General features: G+C 57.3%; 1 protein-coding gene across 5 annotated transcripts in view; it reads left to right on the forward strand.

The window, feature by feature from the left end:
• Window positions 1–12,577, forward strand: part of RGL1 (ral guanine nucleotide dissociation stimulator like 1) — a 192,632-nt gene that overhangs the window by 41,278 nt on the left and 138,777 nt on the right. The window contains exon 1 of one of the 5 annotated variants that reach the window (XM_089311968.1): window positions 1,702–1,925. The exons of the other annotated variants lie outside the window; for them this stretch is intronic. The gene's annotated coding sequence lies outside the window, so the exon portion shown is untranslated. Of the gene's footprint in view, window positions 1–1,701; window positions 1,926–12,577 lie in introns of those variants that run through there. 5 annotated transcript variants of the gene reach the window in all.

Below are 12,577 nucleotides of genomic sequence, written 5' to 3' on the forward strand. Positions count from 1 at the left end.
CTCCTCGTTGGGAGGTTCTCAGCTGGTAACAAGTTAGTGATGTTGAGACAGGGAGCAGATGCGCGGTCCTCAGTGACGTCTCAGACATCAGTGAGCATATTTTTATATGCTTCAGTTTTCTGAGAATTTGAGTTCAGTTTACTTGGAAGATCTGAGAATTTGATGACACTGGGAATTTGTTGGTTTAGAAACCAAAAAAAAAAAAAAAAGGCAGAACTGATATTAAACCAGAATTGTTGAATTACAGTGTTAAAATCAAGTGTTCTTTAAAAATATTGATCATTGTAATTAGAAAATCATTTGAGAGCCAGAGAGAGAGAGAGAGAGAGACAGACCCAATCCTATCTGCTGGTTCACTCCCTGAATCCCACAATAACTCGGATTTGGAACTCAGGTCACGTTGGTGACCAGGACCCAGCCATGTGAGCTGTCACTGCTGTCTCCCAAGATCAGGAAGCGAGAATCGGGTGCTGGAGCCCCGTATTGAAGCCGGGCACTCCGGCCAGTGTCTTAGCCGGTAGGCCGGATGCCTGCCCCGGAGTACAGGATTAGGGAGGACAAGTCCTGGCCGGTAAAACTGCTGCAAGCGGCGTTCAGCATCCCCTGTGCACACCCATTCGAGGCCCGGCTGCTCCACTTCCCATCCAGGTCCCTGCTAAAGCGCCTGGAAAAGCAGCGGAAAATGACCCAAGTCTGTGGGCCCGGCACCCACGTGCGGGACCTGGAAAGACGCTCCGGGCTTCAGCCTGGCCCAGCTGTGGCCGTTGTGGCCATTTAGGGAGTGAACCAGCAGATGGAAGACCTCGCTCTATTTCTTTTGCTTTTTCTCTCTCTGTAACTCTGCCCTTCAAATAAATACATAAATCTTAAAGAGAAAAAGATGAGAACATATTATGTCAATTCACGATCATATACTCGTGTGAGAAACAGCGTGGATGCTCGAAGTCTCCGCTGGAAGACCACCAGTGCCCGTCCAGGCTCTGTCCTGACCCTTCACGGAGTCTGGTGATGGCGTGCGTGTGGACAGTGAGGATCGTACCCGTAACGTTGACCACACTAGCGGTAATGCGCTTTGGGGTTCTTAGCGTCTCGTGTTTCGTAGGAAGTCGTAGGTGGTGGCCGGGTCTGTGCAGTGCTTCAGGTGGTGGGTGCTGCCTGGAAGGTGGGAGTCACCAGGCTCGGGTCTTCCCCATCTGCCTTACACACAGCCCCTCCTCCTCCCCTCTGCCTCTGCTCCTCCCTGTGGCTGTCTGTTCCCTTCAGGCCCTGTGTCCTGGGTCACGTGATTGTCGCAGCAGCAAAGGTGAAGGGGCGCACAAGGCCGGAAGGGAAACGGGCCTGGTCCTGCTCCCGTCCTGAAGGTGAGCAGCTGAGCCGGGAGCCCCGGCCGCGGGCCCGCCGAGACCTCCGAGCGCGTGGCGTCAGACTGCGCCGTGGCTGGGATTGACCAGAGGCCCTTGTGCACTTTGCTTGGCCCTTCCAGAATTATTCTATCCAGAATGAGAAGCTTTCTGTGCCTGGGAAAGGATAAATTGGCGTCCTGGGCCTGACCCAAATTCCATCACTCTCCCAGAGACTGCACAGGCTGCTGGGCCTCGCAGGACACGGCCCCTTTGCTCAGCACGGTCGCTCTTGCGTCACTTCCTTGGCAACCTGAATTCTGGTTTTCTGAATGGGTGTTGCTCTGCTTGTTTGCCCGGAAAACAACTCTGGTGAGGCACCGTTGGAGAGAGTTCTCTCTCTCGGGAAAGGGAAGGTTGACTTCTGCTTCCAAGAACACTGGCTGCATGGATTTTTGGATGCTGTTGTCCCCAGGAGAGGCTGGCGTGCTGAGCCGGGGCCAGTGCATAGCTGCACTCGGGTGGGAGCCGGCAGTGCAGGACTGCCCAAGTCCGCTAAGACAGACTCAGCGCGTAACTGACTAGGTTGGAGTTTTTGGCTCACGATGTTTGTGCTAACGTTGGTACTCTCTTTTCCTGTCCATCTTTCCTTCAGGTGGCCCTGGGCTTTAAGTCCCGGCTGGGAGGTGTTACCTGAGTCCTGTGGTTGCAAGCTGCATCTTGCTCATCGAAGCCTTTGTCTCTGCTCGTCTGAAAGCAGGGCAGTGTGCTGCTGCAGGGGGTTCTTGGAGTCGCATCTTCGGGCAAAGGGTTTGGGATTTGCGTTTATCATCTGACTGATGTGTCCTGTGCTCATCCGAACTCAGACTTGCCAATCTGGGCACTGTTGGGACTGTGGTGCTGTTGTGTCTGACTTAGTTGCATATTTCAGCGTAAGGCTGGATCTGAAACTAAACGCAGATGGACTTGGAAAGGGAGAGCGTCCTGTTTTGAGGTCGTGTGTGAAGCCAAGGAGTTTCTGGAGCGACTGTGCCGGGGAGCGCAGAAAACAGGCTTGTGAGATTTCCGCTTCCCTCGGCCTGCGGTCTGGCAGCAGATGTGGTGAGAGCAACCTTTTCCAAAGGTCTTGGGGTGTCTGCACTGTTTTCAGAAAGCCTTGAGAGTGGAAGGTGAGGGTCCCATGGAATCCGAAGTGTCTGTGCCGTGGCCACGAACGCTCCCGGGGTCTGAGCGGGAGCAGCTGGAGCGCACGGTGCACTGCACGCGTGACACCACGCGACGGCCCTGCAAGCACCCAGAGGCCTTCCGAGGAGCTCAGCCGTTGCGTTTCTACCTCCTAGTTCAGCTTCTTTGCTGTTTCACTCAGCTGGGTCAGCCGGGCCGTCGGTCCAAGTCTGTAAATATCTGACTTCCCAGTTGGTGCAGTCAGTCCAGGGTTCATAGGTCACCCAGATCACCGCGAGGAACAAACTGCATCTGTTAATACTCTTAACGCTTTCTTTATGAATTTTAATTTACTCTCCTATTATTTGAAAGAGAGGCGCACACGCGCGCGCACACACACACACGGGAGGGAGGGGCCGGCTTTCCGTCTGTTGCTCGTTTACTGCTCCAGTGCCCGTGTTAGCTGGGGCTAGTCCAGGCCCCAGTTAGGAGCCGCCCCTCCTGGGTCTTGCCGGTGGGTGGCAGGGACCCAGTACTTGAGCCGTCATCTGTTGCCTCCCAGGGTGCAGGAAGCTGGAATTGGAAGTGGAGCCGGGACTTGGACTGTTGCACTCTGATATGGGGTGTAGGTATCCCAGGCAGCAGCTTAGCCACTGCACCAACACCTGCCCCTCGTAAAACACTTTCGTGAGTCCTTCATTAATGTTCTACAGAAAAAGAAATGGGTTTCAGAGAACTTGCGTGACTTGTGCAGCCTGTGTGAACCCATGACACATGACTGGACCCCGGGGACTGTGGAAGAGTGGATTTCACGTTGTCAGCTGCCAGCGAGGAGTGCCGGAGCTTTCGTATTAGTGGTGTGTCCTCGGTGGTTTCTCACCGTCGGAATGGCTGGGTGTCCCTGGTGGTTTCTCACCGTCGGAACGGCTGGGTGTCCCTGGTGGTTGCTCACCGTCGGAATGGCTGGGTGTCCCGGTGGTTTCGCACCATCGGAACGGCTGGGTGTCCCTGGTGGTTTCTCACCGTCGGAACGGCTGGGTGTCCTGGTGGTTTCTCACCATCGGAACGGCTGGGTGTCCCCAGTGGTTTAATTCTTTGCCACTCTGTGCTCAGTGACATCACACTGATGCCTGGCAGTGGGCCCTGAGAGAATATCTACACCGTGGAGGCTGCCAGGGTGCCAGTGCCGTCATGCCAGCCCCAGCAGAGGCCGGTTCTGTTGGATGTTTGCCAGGACACTCTTGCGTCTGCTGCTCACGTTCTTCTAACGTCCTGTTCCCCTTTGTAAAATTCTGCATTTACTTGAAGGTGGGGGGAGGAAGAGAGAGAGAGGAAGAAGGGAAGAAGGGAGAGGACCTCTGTCTGTTGGCTTGGCCCACTCCCCAGACGCCCACAGCCGTGAAGGCTGGACTTGGCCTCTGAGACCAGGAAGCTGGAACCTTCCTCCTGAATCTCCCATGTGGGCAGCCAGACACACCGTAGAGCCGTCACTGCTGCCTCTCATGTGCGCATGTGTGAAGCACAGGTGGCCAGAGCCTGGGGCCTGCACCACAGGCTGCGGGTGTCCCTGGCCGTCCCCGCTGGGAAGCCTCACTCTGGAGGTGCTGGTGCAGAAGCCTGAGCGAGAAGGGACTGCTGCATCCCTGCCTTGCTTCCCACTGGCGTGGGTGCTTGGGGGCTGGGCTGGGGGTGCCCGTTGGCAAGGGCGCTCAGCTCTGTGTCGAGCTGCCGGCTGTGTGAAGTGGGCAGAGTTCAGTGGGAGTTGGGATGAGAATCGGCTTCCCCTGAACTCATACCCCATACACTGCCTTTAGGTGTGCTAAGGTCTTACTCTCCCATTTTTCTTTCCTTTTTAAAAGTTATTTTTTGCATAATGGTTTTACTTTGAAGAAAATGCTTTCTGCTGACTGTTGTTGGCTACTGTGTCAAAAGAAAACAAAGAAGTTGCAGGTTTTTTTTTTTTTTTAAAGATTTATTTATTTAAAAGGCAGTTCCAGAGAGGCAGAGAGAAAGAGAGGGAGAGAGAGAAGTCTTCCATCTGCTGGTTCACTCCCCAAATGGCTGCAACAGGTGGAGCTGGGCCGATCCGAAGTCAGGAGCCAGGAGCTTATTCTAGGTCTCCCACATGGGTGCTGGGGCCCAAGGACTTGGGCCATCTTCTACTGCTTTCCCAGGCCATCACAGAGAGCTGGATGGGAAGTGGAGCAGCCTGGACTTGAACTGGCATCCATATGGGATGTTAGCACTGCAGGTGGTGGCTTTACTCACTATGCAACAGTGCTAGCCCCTTGTTTGTTTATTTGAAAAGCAGAGTCTGAGAGAGAAGGAGAGAGGGAGATCTTCTATCCTCTGGTTCACTTCCCAAATGGACACAATGGCCGGAGCTGGGCTGGTCTGAGACTGGTCTCCCCGGTCACCCAGGTCTGACGTGTGAGTGCAGGGACCCAAGCACTTGGGCTGTCCTCTGCTGCTTTCCCAAGCACATTAGGAGGTAGCTGGTTCAGAAGTGGAGCATCCGGGACTCAAACCAACACCCTTATAGGATGCTGGTGCCGCAGACGGCGGCTTCACAGGTTTGCCACAGTGCCAGTCGCAAACAGCTGCAGGTCCAGTGATACAAGAGGCTTTGCAGTGTTTGTTCAGATCCATTCTAGTGGGCAGAGCACTCTTTCTGTTTGAACTGGGATCCGCTCTTGTCAGCACGGTCTTACCCTGTCCTCACGGGCTCAGCCCTGACTGTGACACCGGCAACCGCTCAGAAGCAGCAGAGGATTGAAGGCTGCTTTGGGTCGCACTCAGGTGGCCCCTGGGAATTTGCACCTCCTAGACTGCTGTGTGAGAGGCGGAGTTCCGGCCCCTGGCAAGCAGCTTGTTCACTCTAAGTCACGGTGGAGGCTGAAGCATTGCTTCCGTCCTCACGCTTACCTGTAGCGTGGGTTGTGGGGCAGCAAAGCACGGGTCTCCTCTGATTTTATTTATTTGAGAGAGAAGTGCATACACACGCGCAAGCGAGTGCTCCCAACGTCTGGTTCACTCCCCCAGCGTCTGCAGTGGCCGGGCGGAGGCTGGGAGCTGAGAACTCCATCCAGGTCTCGCATGGGGGTGGCAGGGACCCAAGTGCTTGAGCCCCCACTGCTGCCTGTGAGGGGTGCGCTAGGAGGCTAGAATTGGGGGCGGAGCCGAGACCTGAGCCAGGCGCTCGGACGTGGGAGGTGTGTCCTGACGTTTAGGCCTGCGTCCTCCCGCTCAGCGCCTCTGCAGACGCAGTTGGCTGAGCCGGGCGCTTGGACGTGGGAGCTGTGTCCTGATGCTTAGGCCTGCGTCCTCCCGCTCAGCGCCTCTGCAGACGCAGTTGGCTGAGCCGGGCGCTTGGACGTGGGAGCTGTGTCCTGACGCTTAGGCCTGCGTCCTCCCGCTCAGCGCCTCTGCAGACGCAGTTGGCTGAGCCGGGCGCTTGGACGTGGGAGCTGTGTCCTGACGCTTAGGCCTGCGTCCTCCCGCTCAGCGCCTCTGCAGACGCAGTTGGCTGAGCCGGGCGCTTGGACGTGGGAGCTGTGTCCTGACGCTTAGGCCGGCGTCCTCCCGCTCAGCGCCTCTGCAGACGCAGTTGGCTGAGCCGGGCGCTTGGACGTGGGAGCTGTGTCCTGACGCTTAGGCCGGCGTCCTCCCGCTCAGCCCCTCTGCAGACGCAGTTTATTCCTTTCTGTGACTCTCGAGCCTGCAGCTTCACACCAGACGCGTCAGTTAAGTGAACACTGGCCATCGCCTCTGTTCAGACAGGGATCTCGACTCCCAGGGAAGGTGGCCACGCAGCTGTCCATGAGGCTGTGAGAGGCCCAGGCAGAGGCATCGCACAGGCCGTTGGGGGTGTCTGTGGCTGGCAGCGCCTGACACACAGGGACCCTGCAGTTGCCGATGGGCCAGGGTTCTGGCTGTTGGGTGCACCCTGGTGAGGGCGGGCATTCCCAGCTGGCTGGCTGACCTGGGGTTGTGCGTGGTGCAGCCTGCAGACGGATTCTGAGTACCATGGAGAGCTGTGCTGAGCAGTGTGGGGCTGGGCATGGGGGACAAGCCGTGGCTCTTTGCAGCCTGCGTGGGGGCAAGTGAGGGAGTTTCCAGATTGGGTGGGTGGCGCCAGCAGGGAGCCGTTCGGTGCTCCGGAGCGGGAGCCGTGTGTTTACCAGCAGTTCCTCTTCCCTCACTTGCTGACCCCTGGGCCGCAGGCCTCCAGCCTTCTGAGGCTCGTGGTGAGGCCAGTTGTGCTGGGCGACTGGACCCTTTGGACAAGGACACTAACACAGTGGCACAGTTTGCACAGTGGTTTGTGTGGCCCCCAAGTCCTCGATCCCCAGCTGGTCACATGAAGGATTGCGGGTGGAGCTTCACCCCGGTGAGGTGTGCTCGGTGGGCTGTGGGAAGCGACTCCCAGGGCAGGCGGTTCCGTGGTGCTCCCGTGACAGAATCGCGGTGACGTGGCTGGGGAGCCCTGCCCGGCCGTGTGCTCGTCCCTCTGCCGTCCTCTGGCCTCCCCAGATGCCGAGTCCACGGGGCTCCCCACATGTGAGCGTCTGAAGTGCACGCCGACACAGCTGTCCTTGCCGAGTCCACGGGGCTCCCCACGTGTGAGCCTCTGAAAGTGCACGCCGACACGTCCTGGCGAGTCCACGGGGCTCCCCACGTGTGAGCCTCTGGACGTGCACACCGACACGTCCTTGCCGAGTCCACGGGGCTCCCCACGTGTGAGCCTCTGGACGTGCACGCCGACACGTCCTTGCCGAGTCCACGGGGCTCCCCACGTGTGAGCCTCTGGACGTGCACACCGACACGTCCTTGCCGAGTCCACGGGGCTCCCCACGTGTGAGCCTCTGGACGTGCACGCCGACACGTCCTTGCCGAGTCCACGGGGCTCCCCACGTGCGAGCCTCTGAAGTGCACGCCGACACAGCCGTCCTTGCCGAGTAGCTCTACTTGGGTGTGCGGTCACGGCAGTGATGAGGCGGCTAACACAGAAGTCCGTGAGTGAGGGTGGTGTCATGCGTGGCTCTGTGGCTGTGCCGGGGCTGGTGGCAGTGCGGTGGAGGACAGTGGTCTGATGTGGACCAGAGTGAAGTGGAGTGGCGGAAATCAAGTGTTCTGGCTTCCAGACAGTGACGCGTTTGCAGTGTCCATGGACGAGGGATGAGGCGGAGTCCGAGTCGGACCTGAATGTGCCTCTGCAAGTTATTGACGACCCCAGGTGCTAGGCAGACACCTGTCAGCAGGGGACTTGTGTCAGCGGCCCACACGGCCCTCCGTGCCTGTGACCAGTGGATCTGGGGGATGGAGAGTGGAGGAGGAGCCCTGGCCACCGCTGGTTTGTGACGTGAACCTCGTGGTAATGTATTCCAGGACGGGAAGGGAGTGGGCCGCTGGCACGGCCGTGTCCTCTGAGAGCCTGTGTTTTGAGACCTCATTCTCCCGTGATGGGGTTGTGAAGACAGAGCCCTCACGGGTGGGACCAGTGCCGCCTTGGAGAGGCCCTGAGACATTCTGCATCCCTTCTGCCGCTGTCTACAAACCCAGCACGGGCTTTGCACTGATCGCTGGGCCCCAGCGTTAGAGCCCTGGGAGATGACTCCCTCTCAGTGACGAGCTTCCAGCTGTCAGGGCCTCGTCCTAGCAGCCTGGACAGACCCAACCGCCACGGATGCCCTAGTCCTGGTGCTTAAGGCACCCAGTAAGGACTTGTCTAATGGCTGAGTCTAATAAAAGGGACATGATATCACTGGAGGGGCTGTGCTGTGCCGTGGGGGGCTAAGCCTCTGCCTGTGGTACTGGCATGCCATATGGGAACCGGTTCATGTCCTGGCTGCTCCTCTACTGATCCAGCTCCCTGCTCATGGCCTGGGAGAGCAGTGGAAAATGGCCCAAGTGCTTGGGCCCCTGCACCCATGTGGGTGACCTGGAAGAAGCTCCTGGCTCCCGGCTCCAGGTCAGCCCAGCTCTGGCCATTGCAGCCATTTGGGGAGTGAACCAGCAAAGGGAAGATATCTACCTACCCCCTCCCCAACTCTGCCTCTCAGATAAATCTTAAAAAAATGGTGTCACTGGGAGTGGCTTCTGGGTTTTGGCCCATCCTTGCCATGGGGGGCACCTGTGTGGGAAGTACTGAAATCTTAAGCCAAAAGAAATACAGAGTTCATCTTCGGCGCTCATGAAGTCTCCACCCTAAGGTTTCCCTCCTTTCCAGAAATACTTGTTGCATGAGTGCATGTCATGGGTGGAGGGTTTTCCCTCTGTTTTTGGCAGATGTGTGTTTCCTTTATTACTTCTTGTCGATGTCCCCTGGGATGTCAACTCAACCCACCCACTAGGTCACACTCAGCCCTCAGCTTCCTGGTGGCCGCCACCTGGCCCGTCTTTGGACCGAGGGCTGCCTTGACGTGAAGGGTTGGCTGCAGACCCCGTGTCACCCCCCAGCTTTGCTGGTGCGCGTAGCAACACTCAGCGCCACAGAGAGGGGAGATGTGTCGATGAGACAGTGAGAGCCCACGAGCAGGCGCCACAGCGTCCTGCTGTGCTGTGAGCCCCGTGGTCACCCCACAGGAGCCAGGGCCACGGATCACAGCCCGGAGGTGTCAGATCTCGGCTTCAGGCCCAGGCCCGCCTCATTCTGGGTTTCCCCTCAGGCCGCAGGCGTTTCTGAGAACTGTTGAGCGTGGAAGAGGATTGATGCCAGCAGGGAGCCGGGCATGGAGGCCACGTGGTGTGGACGTGGGCCGAGGAAGCTCAGGTCCTGATGCTGATGGCTTTGCAGGAAGGGAACTGGCGTTCGCTGACCACTGCCGCTTTGTCTGTTTCATCCTGCTAACTCTCGCCCGCCTGCTGTTCTGGTTGAGAAACAAGGATGTGTGTCCTGGCTCGAGCAGAGTAGACTCTATGTCCTGCTCCTCACAAGCACTGGCCCTTAGCGGAGCCCGCGGGGTGCCTGGCTGGGGGCCCTCCCCTCTTCAGGGTGTGGCCCGAGGGCACCCAGGCCCTTGGGGAGGTGTAAGCACACGGACGGCTGCCTGGGGGTGTCCCCCGCTGGGCCACGGCAGCTCGCGTGGTTTCTGTGGACCTCATCCCGTGGTTATGCCCGTTGTGGGATGGGTTAGGAGTGTCGTCTCCGCTGGCTGCCTGCCCCCAGGAACACAGCGTTTGAGAGGCCAGCCAGCTTGCCACAGCCCGCACCTCAGGTCAAAAGGCTGGAATTCTGGCCCTGGCTTGCCTGTCCGCTGACCGTGGTCTCTTACCCCAGAACGAGGAAGTGAATTGTTGTCCAAGATACCTTTGTGCTTGAGAGTTCTCTTTGAAAGACAGAGCTCTGTGTGAGGGCAGCCAGCCTTGCTCGTTGTGGGTGTGGCAGGCCATGACCCAGGGTCCCCTGCCCGGGAGTGCGTGAAGAGTGCGAGGGCTGAGGGTTAGGGTCTTCAGAGGCTCCTGACCTGTGACCTCCGTGTGTGCTATCTCCCAGCGGTGCTGGGATGCTGTCTGCAGTGGGGTCTCCTGGTTCCTCTGTGCGGCCGCCTCGTCTTGGTGTGCAGGGCACCAGCCACAGTGGTGTCACTCGGGCTCGAGATGTCCAGTGTCCTGTCTCATCTGACTCTCAGGGATGTGTAGCCAACACGGTCGGTCTGTGCGGAGTAGTTACTCATGGACGTCTAGCTATTTATGATGCTTTGATCAATTGCAGTGCAATAATAATTGATAATAGAATTCAGAAGAGTAGTATTTAACTTGTAGCCTTATGGTCACACAAAAATTTAGACTATTTTTGATTTGTGTGTAAGACACTCTTAAGTTTAAAGCTATTTTGCATTAAGTTACAATTCCACCGCCAGGGTGAGACAGAGGCGCAGTTTGAAGACGCTGAAGGAAGGCCCACGTTTTTGGGCTCTGTGGTGACCGAGCAGGCCGTGCCCTCGTGGCTCGTGCTCTGCTCTGGATGTGGACTATTAGCCAGTGAACCAGCAGGCGTGCAGGCAACTTCAGATCCTGGCGGGCCTGCCCAGCAGTGCGAGGGGGCGCCTGGCGGGTTACCAAGCAGGGCCAGTGGGCTGTCTGAGTGGATGTGTATTTTCCCTTTGACCAGATATGGAGCAGATTGCTAGTAGCAGACACAGCTTTTATCCCAAGCCTTAGTTGCAAAGCGCAGGTGGTAGAAGCAGAAATGGACAAATGGGAGCGCCCAGAAGCTCCTGCACTGAAAGTGAAGAGGCCGTGAGAGACCGCGTCTGGTAAAGGGTTCACCTCCGGGACCTTAAGGAGCTGAAGAAACTCAACAACACAGCCATCTGGTTAAGAAATGGGCGAAGGGTATGAATAAACGTTTTCAAAGGACGAGATACAAATGCCCAACAGACACAAACAATGCTCGGGACCAGCAGCCATCAGGGAGATGCAAATAAAGACCACAGTAGGCCTCACTTCACTACAGTTAGGGCCATCATCCAAAAATCAGAAAAATGCAGATGCTGGTGAGGTCGTGGGGAAAAGGCCCCTGACCCACGTGGGTGGGAATGCAAATTGGTACAACTATTATGGAAAACAGTGTGGAGATGCCTCAGGAAGAGGAGCTGTCCCGCCCCTGGGACTGTGTCCAGAGGAACTGAGTCACATACGAGAGAATGACCTGCACGCCCGTTTGCAGCAGCTCAGTTCGCAGTGGCTGAGATCTGGAACCAGCTGCGATGTCAGTCAGCTGCTGATAATACATACACACTCACACACGATGTGGTCAACACACGATGGCATTAGCCGTAGAACCCATGAAATCCTGGCATTTGCAACAGAATGCTTGGGACTTGAGATCATTCCGCTAAGTGAAATAAGCCAGATCCAGAAAGACAGACCTTGCATGTTGCATTGAGGTAGCGTATAGAGTATAAAAATCGTGTGGCTTTCGTATCACTTGGTGCGTAGCTATGAATGTTGCTTCCTCTGTGTGCATAGCCACATTGTGATCATTGTCACACGGTCCTCACTCTGGTACTGGCATCTCTTTCCAAGAACAGAGAGCCTGTGGCGTAGCGGGTAAAGCCGCCGCCTGCAGTGCCGATTCCCATACGGCCGCTCCACTTCCCATCCAGCGCTCTGCCTGGGAAAGCGGTGGAGGATGGCCCAGGTCCTTGGGCCCTTGCACCCACGTGGGAGACTTGGAAGAAGCTCCTGGCTCCTGGCTTCAGATCAGCTCATCTCCAGCCGTTGCAGCTGTTTGAGGAGTGAACCATCGCATGGAATACGTCTCTCTCTCTCCCTCTGCCTCTCAGTAACTGTGCCTTCCTCATAAATAGATAAATCTTCAAACCATGAAAGTGGAGCAGCCAGGATTCAGACTGGTGCTCCCGTGTGGGACGCCGGTGTCCCGAGTGGCAGCCTCACCCCCTGCCTCAGCAGCGCCAGCCTCGTGCTGCCACGTTAGCGTGAGCACAGATGTAGTTTGGACTGACGGGTGCAGTAGAGACTGGGGTGGCACCTGGACGTCTGGACGTCTGTGGCCAGAAAGCGAGAGGGAGGTGCAAGCAGCCTCCGTCCCAGCCGCTGGCTGAGTCTCTAGGCTGATGTAGTCAACGCACTTCTCAGGGGAGACCCCAACACCCGCCTCACCTGGGTTTCTTTTTAAGGGCACATAAAAGGGAAGTGCAGCCCCCTCCCTGCCTCCATGTCGAGGCCGTGGAGGAGAAATGCCATTCATTCCATGATGCGGTCAGCGGTTAGCGGCTCTCTCTGGGATCAGTGTCGGCCTCGGCGCCCTGGACCTGGAGACACGTTCACTGGAGCTGTGAATCCTGAGCAGGAGCCGCAGCCAGGAAGTCGTGGCGGCCTGGGCAGAACCCGTGTGTTCTCGGGAAACGGCTGGTCTCGCAGGCCACAGCTTCCACGGCAGAGGATTACGCATGTGTGTGTATGTGTGTGTGTGTGCGCGGAGAGAGATTGTTGCTGCTGTGTTGTGGCAGTTTTCAATTTAGTTTGACAGACACACATGTACACATAATGCGAATGGCACGTGGCTCGTGTCCTCGCCCCCGTGGGGTGAGCACTGGACCCTTTGT

Source organism: Oryctolagus cuniculus, chromosome 13 (genome assembly GCF_051225735.1).
Source record: "Oryctolagus cuniculus isolate XC-2025 breed Fujian yellow rabbit chromosome 13, ASM5122573v1, whole genome shotgun sequence".
Lineage (NCBI taxonomy): Eukaryota > Metazoa > Chordata > Mammalia > Lagomorpha > Leporidae > Oryctolagus > Oryctolagus cuniculus.